Consider the following 17,326-nt stretch of genomic DNA (forward strand, 5'->3'; position numbering starts at 1 on the left):
ATGTGCCCTAAACCCAACGCATGGGACGACTCCTGGTGGCCACCCACCCTCGGAAACCCGCCCACCCCGTCAGCCAAGCCTGCAACCTCGGAATCATCCTGGACCCCGACCTCAGCATGAACCATCAAATCAACTCAGTCACCTCCACCTGCTTCCGCACCCTCTACCTCCTACGCAAGACCTTCAAATGGATCTCCCTCGAACATAGAAAGACCGTCACACACACCCTCATCACCAGTAGACTGGACTACGGCAACGCTCTCTATGCTGGAATCAACAAAAAACTCACCCGCAAATTGCAAAACATCTAGAACGCCGCCGCCTGACTGATCCTCGACCTACCCCGACTCTGCCACATCTCGCAAAACCTACGTACACTGCACTGGCTCCCCATAGAGAAAAGAATCACTTTCAAGATCCTCACCCATGCACACAAAGCCCTCCACAAAACCGTACCAGCCTACCTGAACCAGTGACTCAACTTCCACGTACCCCACAGGGCCCTACGCTCAGCCCAGCTCTCTCTCACAGAAGTACCTCGCATCAGAAAAACCAGAACAGGAGGACGCTCCTTCTCCAACCTCGCAGCCACCGCCTGGAACGCCCTACCCATCCACATCAGACAAACCACCTCCCTCCCCAACTTCACGAAGAAACTGAAGACATGGCTTTTTTAAACCACCTCACCAGTACATGCTACACTCCCCCCAATCCCCTAGCGCCTTGAGACTCTAACAGGTGAGTAGCTGCACTTTACAAGCACTGATTGATTGATTAGCAAAGTTCTCCAAGTAAGTCTCTACAGCATAAGTTAAGTGCGAGGACACATCCATGTCAAAATATTCATACATTGGGTTGTACTTTTGACTCATCAACGATGATCAGATTTAGTCAAATTCTGAACTTTTCATCTCTTCAACGCCTTTTTAAATTTTTTCAATTTTCGGTTCTGCACCTAAAGTTTCTGCAAAATCTGATTGCCAACCCTTAGCATCACGTGTGACAAAGGCAGGTGCCTGAGGGCGGGGAGGTCATGCGAAGGAGGACGAGTATCAACAGTTTCAATTCTCGATCTGCTTTGGCTCCAAAACCTGACCACACAGTGTTTATTATGATTAAGAAATACGCCTCTGATTATCCATGCAAACCCTGTTTTTCTCGTGCTAGACAAACCCGTCTGTACTAAGCGTGGCCTGTTGCAGTTGTCATCCCCTCTGCTGGTGCACCAACAGACTGTCTTGTGCTCTGCACAGCCTCGATGAGTGTACGCTGTGTAGGACAGGAGTTGGACCTGAAGCATACCCGATCAGTGCAAATGACTGTGCCTAGCTAAATTCAGAAGGCTCCCATACATTGGTTGAGTGTTGTGCACAGCAGCACACTTGCAAAGTTAGGGGTTCTTTGGAAAAATAAAACACTTTTACTCTTGTTAACGCCTACTTCAATGAGTTGTTAGTTTTTGATGAAGCACCATGCTGACTAACCTAAACTTTGGGGTATTTGAGCTGATCTGCCTCAATAATGCTCCAGTAATCCAAAGTAGCATAGAGGTGTTTTTTTTAGCACTGAGAAAAAGGCACCATTCCAGCACAAAACACCTTTTGCGCATGCTATCCTTGCATCACTTTCTGCAGTGCTTACTTTGTAAATAAAAACGTGCCAGTGCCCAAAGCCCTCCTCTTAAGCATGCGGCTGCTGCAATTAAATGTGTGAGCACTGAATACTGAGGCAGCGTTATCCTGAAGCCATCTCGGGTCTCTTCACTCCATTTAAAGCCACTCCCAGCGCTTCAGCTCACTCTTGCAGCTTTCTGCTTTCTGACTTTGTGACGCTTTTTCGTTTTTCCCTTCCTCTGTCTTTCCCATATGTGTCTTCTGCTCTCAGCAAATGCTTGCGGGAGAAGAATAAGCACCGCCCCTCAAAAATAAGTGCCAGTGCTCAGCACCGGAAACAACAAGCACAAATTAAGCCCTGACTTTTTGTCATAAATCTGAGCTACAGAGTTCAACCATTCCATGTTTGTGGAGATATTACGCGCCCCTTCTTATCAAATTACTGTCTCTCCCAATCACTCTTATCTCACACTCCCACAGTTTCCTTTTCGTTCAAACGACGAGAGCTCTTAGAAATGATGTTAAATGAGGGTATCGTTCTCCCTACATTCCGATCAGATATATATTCCTGTGGCATCGCTACATTTTTCGCTGCAGCGTTTTCTCTGACAGAGACATATAGATGAGCCAAGTTGTACCACATTCAAAGCAGCATTCAAAACACTTTTTAAAGATTAGATTTCGGAACCCTCTGATAAAGTATACCAGTGGATTGGCAGAACACTATTCCGCTTTTCAGCAAAATACCGTGTGTTCGCAACAAAGGCACATTAATCACTAATCACCAGGACTCATAATCCTGCAGCGCCACCCACTGGTCGAAGTGACGTTCCAGCATCACTCATTCCAGCTCCATCTACACAAGTTTATTCTCATTCAGAAACTTTGATCCTGCCACAGCCGACTGAACTTCTCTAAACTACCTGATAAAACCCCTGCTGATAAAAGCACGAGTGCCCAAAATGTGCTCATATTCATGACATACATCCTGAGCAACTGTTGGCAAGCAAACGTTCCCATTTGGTTTGTTGGGAAATGCATCCAATTTGGAAATGCTTAAAACAGCCAATGATCTGTCCTTCACTGACCACTGTTGGCAAAAGGCAACGACTCACACGTCCTGCAGCTTTCCTGTAGTACTTATTAATAATAGATTTTCATTAGAAGCCTGTCTTATGACGTGTGGGGCCCCACATGACTCCATGGTGTCACTCATCTTCCTCTTTTATATTCAGATATTGAAATGTCTCCTCCACTCCTGTGGTCCTCTTTCCTGCATATACAACAGTCGCGGTCAGGTCTAAATCAGCTTTGGAAGGGACCGTGGTGTTTCGCCTCCGAAATTCAATGTTGATTGAGTGCATTCCATGCAGAGAATGCCTAGACATATCAATTGCCGATAAGACTGAACTTAGGGTGATTTGCAAGGAACACCTGGATCGCTGCCTTCCGGCCACCTTCTCAAAGTTTAAGCACAACGGATAAGAAAATAATTGGGACGTCAAAGCGAAAGTGCACCTTTCTGTATAGAGGAAGAGGTGATGAGGATCTTCCTCTTATTTGAAGCTAAGCAAATCAAATGATTTCTCCTTGTCTGCTCTGGGAGGAGGTGATGTAGTTCACCTTTCACTAATGTCATCTGCTATTTATCTGGGCCCACAGGCATCTTGCGGCCCCATTTTAATTGGCCTAGCAAGTGTCTGTCGGTCTCTTGGTAGCTGTGCATAAATCTTACCAGTTTGGCAGCATCTTAAGTCTCTCCAGTGGCTGCCAATCCAGATGGAATTTATAATACATTAGAGCTGAAACCTCATAATAAAAAATATTCAAATATTTTAATGTAAAATAAACATGCAAAATAACTTACAATAATTATTTTAGAACTACATTAAATTGTTACAGCACATGAACTCATCAAATGTATTGTTTTAAAATATTTAAAAGAATAAAGTATATTAATTTAATTTATAATTATTCACTTAATGGTTTAAATAGTTCTACTCTACCATTTTATATTTATTTTTCAAAATAATTTGTTTAATTTTAATGTACTTACATTTTTAACTAATAGTTTAAAAGTTGTATTTATTGTTTTAATTGCTTTTTAATGTATTTCATTAAAAAAAATGAATTTGAATACACCTTTAAACATCTATCTATCTATAAAATAAAATTCGAAATAAATAATTTTAATTAACATTATTTTCTTGTCCTGCTGGACTAACTCCAAGGCTAGCCAGGAGTACATTTACAACTGTTTTGGTTCCTTTTTTGGCTGCAGTAATTTTAGAAGTGCTGTTTATGAATATCAATAGGCTTACTGTTTTGTGGGTGGATGTTTGTATTTGCATGTTCCTCCCTAAAACCCTCCTTACACCTTCCTTAGCACCTCCTTCCTCCTCCCAATTTTCCCCATCTAGTAGTAAGTATTCCCCATTTTCCTGACACTATCCCTGGTTCCCCATACATTTATTACTAAAACATATCACCACATATGCAGAGACATGCACATAAAAAAGCTAGGAGAGGCGGAGGCAGAGGTCTCCACATGTAGGTTTGTGACTAGAATGTTGTAGTATGTGAGTACTACCACCGCAGTAGTAATACCTTACTACAAAGTGCAGTTTGTGAATAGGCCCTACTGTGTCTATCTGTGCCTTAGACATACCAGTATACAGTGGTCATGTGACGTTCTAAAATCACTAATACTCTCTATTATGCTTGATGCAGACCCAGTCTTCTCTGTCTTTCAGAAGTCTAACCTTGTCCTGATATAGCTCCCTTTCCTTCTAAGCGCATATTTGTTTAACTTGACCATGTGCTTGTCCTTCTGACTGCACAGCACTGTCTTCCGTCCTGAAATGTATCTTTATTTCTATCATAACTAAAAGCTGCCTTGTGTTTGACTCTGCCCTTCCCCAGCTTGTCACACGGTCCATCATGAAGAAGTTACATTTACCTGTATGCTACTTATGTTTAAGTGCTTGGGTGTGTCTGTAGACTGGCCAATTAGTGTTGAGAGCCTTTTTTTTTAATCTGCCGTTAGTGCTGTCATATTCCTTGGGCCTCATTTTTGCCTCATGTTGACAACTCCCCTGACCAAGTGAGGGCTCCACCTCAACCCCTGCCATCCTATAGTTTTTCACCATTACTATGTAACTCATCTGACAACAAACACAGGGAACAGCCCAAGCCTCTGTCCCAAACCTACCCGTTAATTTACAATGTAAACCACCCCATTCCCTCTCTCTGTCATCTTTTTGTTCTTGGCATCTGCACTTCTACTCCTTCATGGCCCCCGGATTAAGACACACACCACTGGAGGTTGAGCACGGATAATGCTTGGTGGCCAGAAATGGCAAGTCAGATGAAAGTGAGGTGAAGACTCTGACTCCAGGGGATTTGAGCTCTGACCCAAAGATAATATGGGTGTGTGACACTATCTGTACTAGGCTGTGTGTGCATAAGTGCTGTGGGAAGGCAGCTATCTTGGACATGTACAAGATATGTGTTTTAAGGTTCTGCAGCATAGCTAGTTTATATATGCCAATCTAACCTATCACCATTTAAAAGAAGCAGATTTCACATTCAATGGTCCTGAAATCTAAGACACAAAATCATCATGCATGTACCATTTCAGGTACCCCATTACCCACCCTGTAGAGCCTTACTTGCTGTGCGTATTTTGCATTGTATTGTGATTTATAGCTTAGCCATTGCTACCTCTAGTCGTAGCAGCATGATAGTCATAAGGCCAAGTACTTGCACATCTGTGCATCTGCTGTCTCAGAGATTCTCCTGAAAGTCTACAGTGAAATGGGCAGGGTTCTGATCACTAGGTCATCCAGGCTGCCTAAAAGCTGGCGGTGGGTAACATTTTGGCTTCAGTTTTGCAGAAATGTCAAGTCAGAATTTTTTTAAGCTCTGATGTGAAGTAATTTGGTTCAGAACGCTATCATAATGATGGTCTTGACCTCTGTCAGGGACCCCCATCCACCTGCCAGCTCCTTCTACCGACCAGCAACCTCCTAGCTGGAACCATACCTAGTGCCTTCGAGGTCAGCATCGAAGGGCTGAAGCGTTCACACGGCAGGGTATGGAAATCGAGATTTGGTTATTTCCTCCCTCAGGCGGTTGCAGTCAGGCATAACACACAAGATACTTTAATTAGGGATAAGCTTGCATTTGTGCCTCAGCCCTCTCCAAGTTAAGAGCACACAGGTAGTACTCAGAGAAACATTCAAGTGGGCAACCAAAGGTGGGGTGTTGAATACTGAAAGCACTATCCAACCAGTGCTACGCCAGGTCAGTTCTAGGGTCAAGATTTCAGTGCCTTAACCCTGAGCCGCCTGCAATCCCGAAAATGAAAGTTAGCTTAGAAATCAGTAGCCTCCATACCTCCTCTCAAGAGTTCCTCTTTATCTGTGGACACATTGTAAATGCGTGGCTTCGAAAAAATCTGAATTATATTTATAACTGTAAATACTTTAGAGAGGGCTCTTGCCTCATAGGGTTTCTCTCTTGCCTGCTGGAACAGTGTACCTTGATATCGGTTTTCGTTGCTCAGATTTCACTGGCTGTCCCTCGTCACACCCTAACTTCTATCTCCTTCCCTCTTCTGGTCCCTCCTTAAGTGTCACGCACCACCCATGTGGTGTGTCACAATGCATTCCTGTATCCCGACATCGGGCACGGACAGGAGTTTAAATAAAGAAGAAAAGCGAGCTCATGAGTGCCCATACACCCACAAGTCGGAATTAGGGTGCATTGTTGATAACACGCTGGACATAACAAGGTAGCTGGGCCACGATGAGATCTCCACACCACCCACCATTTCCTCCTCCTCTTCTCCATTACATCTCCTGCTCTCCCGAGCTGCCAGTGCCCCCAACCAAAGGTCAAAGGCCCAAGGATTGCTACCCAAAGCATATTATTTCTCTAACCAGTGTGACTCTAATGTATTGTGGAACACACTCCACACCCACGGCTCACTCTAGATAATGCCCCCCCACCCTTTCTCCTGGTCCTTCTTTTCCATACCTCCTGTCAGCATATCAGAACTTTGAAGCCACCCTAGGGTTGCATTACTTGCTACACAAATAACAACACAACAGTATAACACAGCACCAACCAACATTTCCCAAGACATGTGGGGCAGTGCAATGATTCCTCACACAGCGACACCCTTGTTCCAACACACTGGTCTAAATGGTCTGACACTCTACAAGGAGGGAGGAGTCTCCTTATCCTATGCATCATTGACTTCTTCCATGATGACTAGGCTCCCATACCCATTCTCTCATTGCGTTTCATCTGTAGAGACAAAAGAAGAGGTACATCTTGGATGGTTTCTTTTGGCAACCCGAGAATCTAGATTGACAGTTTGCATCACTGACACATAGGTTTGAATATGATGCTATGATATCTTGGAACAGATCTGAGATCGCCATCTGTGCGTGCCTCCGAAATAGATGCCGCTCAGAGGTGCCCACAAATTCTATTTGATTTGAATTTGAACACACGTCCTGACTTGTGCCAAAATAATTCAAATTTCACGGACCTCCAAACAATAGCTAAATTTGCACACATGCGCAATAAATTATCCCGTCGAGGATCCATCATGTTTGCTTTTGTGGATCAAGTGTGGAAAAGCACAAATCCAAGACTTATTAGGTTGCACCATTTCTGGGGATGCAGATTGTACTTCTGCAATTTTCACTCACGTTCTCTGTCATCGGATCAACAGGCGGGTGTGAGATCTCATTTTTGCACTGGTCACCGCAGCTGCCAGATTTATTCTTATGCTGTGCAAATGCAGTAACCTTTTTAACTGAACCCAGTTCAATCGGTTTGGTCCGAAAATTTGCAATTGCAGTGGCCCCGTAACAACCTGTTTAATCCAGCATGTCAGTGTAAAAATGTACTGCTGCACTCTCTGTAATCTGTATAATTTGGATCACAACTGCAATGCACTGGCACAATCTACGTAATGTAAAAAATGTGGTGGATTATTGTAATGGCATCATGTAATGTATGTCATCCATAAATATTTTTGCAGAATCGAATGTCAGTGGTACAATTTAAGTGATCCAACAATGTTGGTCCAAAATTTCAGCTTGCAAATTATGTTTTTCAGAGCTGTTGGTGCTAAATTGCACTGCCACGGTGCAATTTATATAATCCTGCTCCAAGACTTTAATGCAGATTTGCAATTTGCAAGGTACGAACACACACAGACTAATCAATCAAACTTTAAGAGCAGTTGTTTTCAGGCAGTGCAAGTCAAGTGTCTTAAAGACGATGCCCGAAGGTAAACGTGACATATGGTGAATGCTGCTCACCAGTTTAGCTCTGCAAAAATAGTACTGCAGATGCTTCACAAACTCTCACACCCTTCCATCCTATTAATGGAGTGCACCCAAACACCTGCAAATTCTGCCTCTCTTTCATACGCCTGGGTTTGTACTCACCTTGTTCAGCCAGCGGCAGGGAGATCGGAATGAAGGGCGGAGGGCGCAAGAACCTTTATATGGCCCAATGCTCTGGCTCCATGGTGGGAACCTCCCTCTGCGGATCGAGGCAGATTTTAACCCAGAGCAGTTACAGCGCCTCCTGGACACCACCCTGTTTGGTTTTCTTATCCACGCTGCTCAGGGTACCTCCCTAGCTGACTTGGCTCCGATTTGCAAAGCTCTTAAACCTGCAAGCCACACCCTCCAGGTGATAAAAACAAAAAGGTTTCCAAGAGCGAAAACAAACTATTACTTCATACAGCTGATGGTCCAGATGCACAGATATTTAGCTAAGTGAGAATAAGCAAGAGGTGCATGAGCTAGTTTTGCAGACATGTGACACTTATTACTGCCGGTTTTTCAATTTCATCCTAAATTCGGTCAGACCACGATGGGATTTATGGTGCCCGCTTAATCCACCCGTCAGCTGCTGGTATAATTGGCAGGTTTGAGAGCATGTGGGGGCAGCAGGGAATTCTTCATCACTACATTTATTTAAAAAATGGCAGCCACTAAAGCAGGCGGTGTGGTGGTTGCAATTTTTTTGTAGGATGATATTTACGCTCTCATAATGACGCACAACCATCTCAGATTGGCGGTATGTCCCTAACCCTGTACAGCATTTAAGAGTATGGAGCTGGCATTACATAATGGAGAGCACTTCTCCCTCCTGTATGGCCTTTTAGAACTTTCACCTACGTGTTCTGATTGACTGGATTGGTGTTTTGGTGTCGTGTTTAATCAGCGAGGATTGGTCTGTTTGAAAAGTGTGTACTGGTGATTTTTAATGGTCAGTGGTATGAATATGATGATGTGCAAATATAAGGTGATCCTTCCCGGTAAGGATAGTGGAATCAGGTATTTTAGGGGTGGGTTTTGACAGTGCAGCCGTTAAATTGCTTTACTGCTTACAATGTATATGAAGCATGCTTTTGGGTCCGCCCCTTTGTATCATTGACTTTCTTCTACCGGCCTCTTTCAACCATTTGCTGGAGACTTTGTCAATCACATATTGGCTAATTCCAGTGGATTATTCTTTCTCCTAATGCTGTGGTTGTTTGGGTGTATCCTACTGCTTTCACTTGAGTGCTTGCAGTGATCAACATAAGGGACGGCTTTACAACCACAGTTCCGTCTGTCCACTCCAGCTAGCTTTAATATGCTTACGCTAAAACATTAAATACTGACCTTATGGCTTGGTATGTGTGGCTTGCCTATGTCACAGTACTTTACTGTTTATTTTGCTCCATAAGCTGATTATCACACCGGTCTGGTTAAGGATAGCCCTTGTGTGTGTCAAATGAGATACCAAAAAGAACAGTGAATCTTTTCAAAGCTTTAGATATCATGGAGCTAACCTGAAATCAGTGCGAAGGGTAATAGATGACACCTACAGATTGTAAAAGGTGGTAAATCTGTGCTCACACCAACAACACTTCTCATCTTTCAAGCAGTAGCAGCAGAAACAATCAACACTAATCAAAGGCTTTTCACCAATCATAACAGAAGTTTTGTGTATATGTGTTCTCAAATATGTCGGCAAACAGGCATGAGCTACAGCAGAAGTTGCATACCACAATAGTTCTCAGATAGAAAAACCTGGAACCTAACAACTAAGCTTCTCAAACAAAGAGAGTTGTCCAGAGAACACCAAGATTGGGTACAATTCTCCCCAGAAGTAGTTGCACGCTATAGACTTGTGCTGTTCTCCTTCCTTCACATCGTGACCGGGATGATACCAGCTGCTGGTAGGATTTCATTTATTTAACGTTGTCTATATCCAACAAAGTTCCAGAGGGCACAAGAGCAGTTTAAATAGAGTACATGTAAAATCTGACAGAAAAGATGCTAGTGAACAAGTTTAACAAATTAATGATTTATTGCAGAGAGGATAAGCGGATATTGGGATTCCCGATCTAAAGAACGGGAACAAATTAGTGGCCATAGAGTTATATGTTGATACAAACTTCGTTTTTGGACATGACTATGGTCAACTTTAATTATCTGGTGAACCACACGTCATAAAACTGCAATGAGAACTAGAGAGAAAGAGTGGCATTTGAGCCAACCCCAATCTGCTACTGTCTCTCGAGGGTTGCTATTGCTTTGATGGTGTTGAATGCACGGTTCTTCTGGCAAAAACCTTCTACCAATGCCCTGACAGACTTCGAACCGTCTGTGTGATTGCATCAGACGGTCTTGAATATTTAAAGCAGATAGCTTGATTCACTTTTTCTCAGATTTGTGACCGCCAAGCTTTTTCTTGGTGGTTTAAAAGAAAAATGACCCCATACTCTGAGAATACTCCCAGTGCGACAGTGTTATTTTCTTTGTTGTTTTACAGAAACAAAACCCTGCTTTTGGAGTTTGCTTTTCTTAAAAAATAAATAAAAAAAAACATTGCTGTTCAAGACTTCTAAGTTCACCACTTGCCTTGCAAACCTCATTTTCTGACTTTTTCATAACACTTTACTTTGCAGTCAGAGCTTAATTCTGTTAACTTAGTCTGTCCAGCATAAGGTCACTTCTTTCAGCTTCTAAAGTGTTGCAGCACAAGATGTGCTTCATTGTAAAGTTAAATGTTTAGGACAGCTGGGGCAGCAAACACAAAGTCGCCCATTTGTTTCCAAACACCCATAACAAAAGCCTGACACATTGCCTTTTCCAAAGATTGTTTTATGTACTGTTAGAATGAAAGAGTCTTAAATTGTTTCCTGAAGGCTCTTAGAGATTGTGTGGTGGTAAATGCTGGTTTTATAGATCTGGCTTATACTGAAAATGATTTAAAGAGAGCCTGATTGGTTTAGAATTTTTGGAGTCCATGTGTTCGATATAATGTATGTCTTGGAGTCTTCAAAATTTCTGCATGCTGGACAATTTGAATTTGATGCTGGCATCTGAACAAAGAGCCAATATTTGTACCACAATGTCAGGAGCGGCAAGAGGGCGCAATTAATTAAAAAAAAAAAACTTAACTGAATCGCCGTTGCCAACACTACGCCGCGCCTCTTGCCTTCGCTGCAGGCACAGGCTCCCAGCCTACCCTGCGGCCAATCTGAACACTGCTGTCATGCTGCAGGCAGCATGGCAGCAACATTCGTATTGGTCGGAGCATTCACCTAGAGCGCTCCAAGGCAAACTGGGAGCATCTGCCTGCTGTCTCCAACCTGGCACAGCGCCTAGTGCGCATGTGTGTTTGGCCAGCCGGAGACGGCCAGCCAAACATACATGTACACTGAGGGAGAGTGCTGTGCACTGCCCCTCAGTGCTTGTCTCTGCCCGCGGCCCCACCTCTTATGCAATAAAACTATAATAAACATATTATAAAAGTTTGGCACCTGCTTTGGGGTGTGGGGTCGTCCACCTTAGCCTTAGGAAATATTCTCCCGTAAACGGAAATTATTTACTCTCTGTAATGAACTTGATCATCTCAAGATGCATAGTAGTTTCTAAATATAAAACTGAGCTACAAGCCAGAATGTTTTTAATACTTCTAATCTACCAATGTGATTTATAGATGTAAATAGTGCATATTACATCAGGTGTCCCCAACAAGCATCCCTCTTACATTGTATGCCTTCCAATCCCTGATCATATCACCAGAATCTTGAACGTAGTATGGTTACAATGTTACATATACCATTAGAGTTTTGATCTAATACATAAACATGTTTTCAAAGAGGGATACTATTTTACTGACAATCGGTCCCCACAGGGGTTTAGACTTGGATTTTTGAACTGTAGAAAGGAAATATGTTGCAGATACAGCCAGAGATCCTGTAAATTTAAATTTTGCTCTTATCCCTGTCAACAATGCCCGTATTCACCCAAACCTCAAGAAATTAATCAGGGTTGCTTATCAGAGCATTATTTGATCAATATTGACTCTCAAGTAAAGAACATTTTGCCATCATCGGTTTGTGGCGCCATGTACCAATAGTTCTAATAAATGAGTGCAAAGATTCTCTGAATCCCTGAAAGGCAGCTTTACTGAGCATTCATATCCAAAACTGGTTGAATGACATGAACCTTAGTGAATTTGTACGTAAAAGTTCACCCAGTGATATGTGACTCGGATTCATCCTGAACAGGGATCTCACCATGCAGGAACCTTTCACCAAGATAGACTAGTTCTATCTGTCTCGACTAAAGAAATTGAAATGGTTCCTCCAAGAATTCAACATTACACATGCTATTCTAGCCCAATTACTCTCACATTTAGGCAGTGGCAGCTCCATTCTCCTCGACAACCCACACTCCGCAATGGCCCTCATCAAGTGTCTGAAGAAATATGACTAGATCTACCCCCACCCATGATGGAACTTGGTTTGCTTTCCTAACCGACATGCACCCTTTGCAGAACTAGCAGCATAATCTACAACGCTACAATGACAGGAATCCGTCATCTGTCTGGGTGACAAGTTCACCACTTTGGGTGGCTCTTGACACATCATCAGACTGGAGACGAAGAAATGCAAAAAAATAAAATAAATAAAGCAACATGCGTTCTCCATCTAAACTCCGAGAATCTGGAGTGACATTCCATATCCATCAGGACCATCCCAAACCTGCTTTAATTTAAGAAAGAACTACTGATACATCTGGTTACAGAGCACTGCCTAAAAATGAAGTAGCAGTCCACTACCACTTTCAGAAACTACCCCTCCAATCACGAGTTACTGGATCTTTGCCCTTAAACCTGCACAGTGCTTTATGTAGGTATGTATCTAGGTAGGTAGGTTTGTATGGACATGTGAGTTCTTTGTATATTATGAACCCAGCAAAAAGACAGAAGTGTAGGCCAAAGGCAACGATACAGCCAGTGAGTGATTGGAAGGGTAGCTGGTTTCTGGGAGTAGAAGTACACTGTCACTGCATAGTGATGTGTTTTTTTTTATAGAGATAGTAATTCAACTCTTTCCTAAATTGGAGAGGGTTGTGGCAGTCCTGAAGAACACAAGGATCCAGAGCCTGGATGCATCAACAGAAAACTTGTGCTGCCTTGTTTTATTTCTTTTTTACACTTATTTGTTTACAGTCAAATGGTTTCCTGATTTCGAATGTGCTGGGAGCCACCAGAGATAGGGAGCTTATCAACAAGCTACATGCTTGTGCTGTTCATGATGTCTTTGTAGATTATGCATTTGGTTTTGAAGGTGGTGTGGGCTAGCATGGGGAAGCAGTGGAGTTCCATCAGAATGGAGGTGATGTGAAAATGTTTCTTCAGACACTTTAGGCATGGCACACTTTGGAGGATGCTCTTAAGGGAGCCAGTGTTCAGTGTGGGAGGCCATAGAATAGTGCATTTCCACTATCTATATGTGAGAGTATTTGAGGGCTTGAAAATCAATTCTGAAGTGAGGTTGATGGCCAGGCACTGCTTAATTTAAGCTGGTGGTTTCCGGTGCTCATCACTAGCACTTGCCAGCACCGGCACTTACGACAGTCTTCCATCTGATGGTGTTTATTGTCTAATTTAGAGATAAGCACTAAAACATTTGTTTATTAATTAAATACATATTAACACTACAAATACCTGCCTCAAAAGCTATTCTTGTAACTTTTAAAGCCTAGAATAGCCTGAATTTGCACGCTTGTAGGAGTGTGATGGTAAGTAGCTTTTGGTAGCACTGGCAGGGGCAATAGGTGGTGCGAGCTGCAGTGGCCCACCGGCGAGGGCACTGGCACTTCGTTTTTTACAAATTAAGCACTGTGCCCAGGATGAATCCAAGTGACTTGTCATTGGGTGAAAGCTAGGTTTTAAAGCCATCACGTTTTTTGTCATTGAGCCAGGTTTGGGCTATCTGTTGCTTCTTGTCCTTGGCAAATAACAGGATTTCTGAATTGAGGAGATTGAGCTTCACGTAGGTGCGGGACGTTAAGACCTGAATGATATGCAGGCAGTGTTGGAAGTCTGGAGCGGAGGAGATTTGGAAGTAGACATGTGTTCCACTACCTTTCAGCCGCATTTGCGCTCTAAAAGCACCTACATACTTACATATTATATAAAAATTGTTGTTGCTTGTTCACTTTAAATGCCTTTTTCATCAGAGATTCGCTTAGGGTTTTATCGTGTTTGACATATTATGTTTGATGCATGTGATGTGATATATTCTTTTGTACAAATGCCCTTTTCAAAGATGTTAAGACTTTTTACAACGAGATATACGTTTACTATTGAAGATGTAAATATTTTTGTTTCCGGTTTATTGCTGTGACATAATGGACTTCTTTAAACATTCTTCTAATTCTTTTTTAGAAACAACAAATATGATTAAACAAATATGTACTTGAAAGATCATGATGAAACAAATGTATACCTGAAAGATATGTCTTCAAACTTCTGCAAGGTGAACAACATATTTCTATAACGATTCTCCATGGTGAGTGATATCACCTTAACTACCACGTGAAGTGCTATTCATAGGACGTAGTAATTATGATATTTTGCTGGCCTTGCTAATATTTCGTTTTTGTGAATCTGATATACTTCCTGTTCGCTTTTTAGATTAATAAAATATTATCTAGTCAGAATGGATAACCTTTAGAAGAAAGGTATACATTGTTTTGGCTGCTAGAATGAAAACGTGCGATTGTGCTCAAGGAAAGCAAATTAATGAAGACGAGAAATGAAGGTGCATGTAAGACAAAAAATGAAAATGAGCGAGAGGGTAGGATGGGCTGAAAAAGATTGAAATGTGTAGTAGACAAAAGAATGGGAGAGATGATACGGATGGTAGTGACATATGGATATGTATGGGAGCGGGAGAGTGAAACGTTTAGAAGAGAAAGCAAGATGAGAAAGGCACTGATTTGCACAAGGAGTAAAAAGAGAGCAGTCGCTCAATATTACTCTTAAGCAAAATTTCATGAAGACTAGTGCTCAGAAATTGAGATGAATGGAAAAAATAGTTTGAGAATAACGGCTCGAAGAGGAAGAGGGGACATTGAGGATGATTGCAAGAATGATATGTAGGGGCAAATTTTAGGGTGACCACCTGGTATTGACGAAAATTCTGGACAGGACTGTGAAAAATTCAGGACAAAGGGTCAACATTCAGGACAAAATTTCAGGATGAAGTGTCAAAATTCAGGACAACAATTCAAGAACAAATGTCAGTTTTACAGACAAACCCAAGAGAGGTCTTTTTGTGATTGCTTCCTGCTATGCTACATTCAGTTGTCACATTATGTTCTTGTTCAGCAGTAAATCAATGCCCTTTAGCACTGTGTCAAGGCCATCATCCCTACCCAAATCTACCCAATCTTTCTTGAAGAGGAAGTAACAGCAAACTTTTGATTTTGTTTCTGAACATTTTAAAACCCTTGGCAGTTTGGGAAACATTAAGGTAATTAACCTTATGCTAGTTTAAACAAATTGAACAAAAACATCTGGCTCACCCCAACCGCCCATGGACTTTCAACCTAAAAAATAATAATGAGGCAGGGCAGATGGTGTGGGAGACAGTCACCTAATGTCAGGATGTGAGGTACCCACAACTTGTCTGTAGTCCCACAGCACTTGAGTGTATGTCTTGGACTCTACATTTATCTCAGAACTGGGAGCCAGGTCTATCAATCAAAGATAATAAAAGAGGAGGATGAAATTGAGATCAAATGGGAGGTCCACAGGAACTGATTCAAAGGGTTGTTGCTAAGAAATGGATAAATAAGGAAGAGAAGAACAAGGTGGGACAGTTCCTAAAATCAGACAAAATGATGGGTCCACCAAGACTATCGGAAGGTATTGGGTACCTGGGGAGTTGTCTCTGCAGACAGAAGAGAAACAGAAGAGGCACTGTCAAGCGGTTGAACAAGCTGCATCCATCCACCATGGTAAACTCTTCTGGTGCAATGGTCCACTGTTTGTGCTTTTGAAGGGTGAGCATGGGCCAGACCCCTTGCAAGGTTGTGCAAGGCAATTGCTCGCTTTGTCCATGTTTTAAAATGATTTTGAAATTGAGCAAAAGCCAAACTAGTGATCTGGGTTATCGCTAATTGTCAAGCACACATAGAATCTGCAAAATACTTGGGATGTAAATTGCACAAACAAAATGTATTTTTTTTAAATGTAATTAGTGTTTCTTTAACATATGGCACTGTTGTACCCCTCTTTATTTACAATTAGACCTCAGATTGAACTGGGAACCAGTTACCTTTCAATGCCTAGTGATTAATATCTACCATTCTCCCACTGATTTGCAGGATGTCATGGTCCCTCCAAGCCCAGTTTGCTTTTTGGTCTTCTCTTCTGCTTTCTTTAGTGGGCCAAGTGGCACTAGTGAAGATGGTGTGCTACCCCAATGATAGCATTATTTTGCAAACCTTCCCCTGCTCATCCTTCATTACTTCTTCAGACATGCCACACATCTGATTTGGTCACTGGGGTGCCTTTGAGTAGCTATTTCCACTCTAAAGCTACCCGAGACTGCTTGTGGATTAGGCCTTCTGGACTTAGAACCCTATTATTCAGCTGCACAGGTCCAGTGAGTGGCTCGCTGGCTTTCTGCCCACCCCCTTGCATGAGATGGGGTTGATCTGTAAAGACTTTAAAGGAGGGCTTTACTGCACTGCTCATTTTTCCTATTGACCATTCTATGGATCAACATCCTGGGTTATCATGCACAGCTTTCTCTTGCCTTGCTAGAACCTGTAAGCTCACTGACATGAAGAAACCCTGTGCTCCTGCACTACCTTTGTTAAGCCTTCCCACTCACACAGGATGGCTGTGCTCCAAGCAACTCCATCAGTGGTGTTGGAAATGGCTTTTCCACAGGGTCATCCCCAAACTTTTTGCCTTCCTCCTTCTCTTTTTCTGACCTCATTCCTTCTGGCTTTAGGAGTATGTGCATTTTCCCACTGCTAATCAGTGCTAAAGTGCATATGCTCTCTCCTTAAAACATGGTAACATTGGATCATACTCAATTGGACTATTTAAGAGTGCACTATATGTGCCCAGGGCCTGTAGATTAAATGCTACTAGTGGGCCTGCAGCACTGGTTGTGCCACCTACTTAAGTAGCTCCTTTACCTTGTCTCAGGCCTGCCATTGCAAGGCCTGTGTGTGCAGTTTCACTGCCAATTCGATTTGGCATTTAAAAGTACTTGCCAAGCTTAAAACTCCCCTTTTTCTACATATAAGTCACCCCTAAGGTACGCCCTAGGTAACCCATAGGGCAGGGTGCTGTGTAGGCAAAAGGCA

General features: G+C 42.5%; 1 protein-coding gene across 1 annotated transcript in view; it reads right to left on the reverse strand.

Annotated features, from left to right (window-relative positions):
- Positions 1-8,234, reverse strand: part of LOC138268432 (trichohyalin-like) — a 57,130-nt gene extending 48,896 nt beyond the window's left edge. The window contains exon 1 of the mRNA XM_069218056.1: positions 8,084-8,234. The gene's annotated coding sequence lies outside the window, so the exon portion shown is untranslated. The remainder of the gene's footprint in view (positions 1-8,083) is intronic.
- Positions 8,235-17,326: the final 9,092 nt, after the last annotated feature.

Source organism: Pleurodeles waltl, chromosome 12 (assembly GCF_031143425.1).
Source record: "Pleurodeles waltl isolate 20211129_DDA chromosome 12, aPleWal1.hap1.20221129, whole genome shotgun sequence".
NCBI classification, from domain to species: Eukaryota; Metazoa; Chordata; class Amphibia; order Caudata; family Salamandridae; genus Pleurodeles; species Pleurodeles waltl.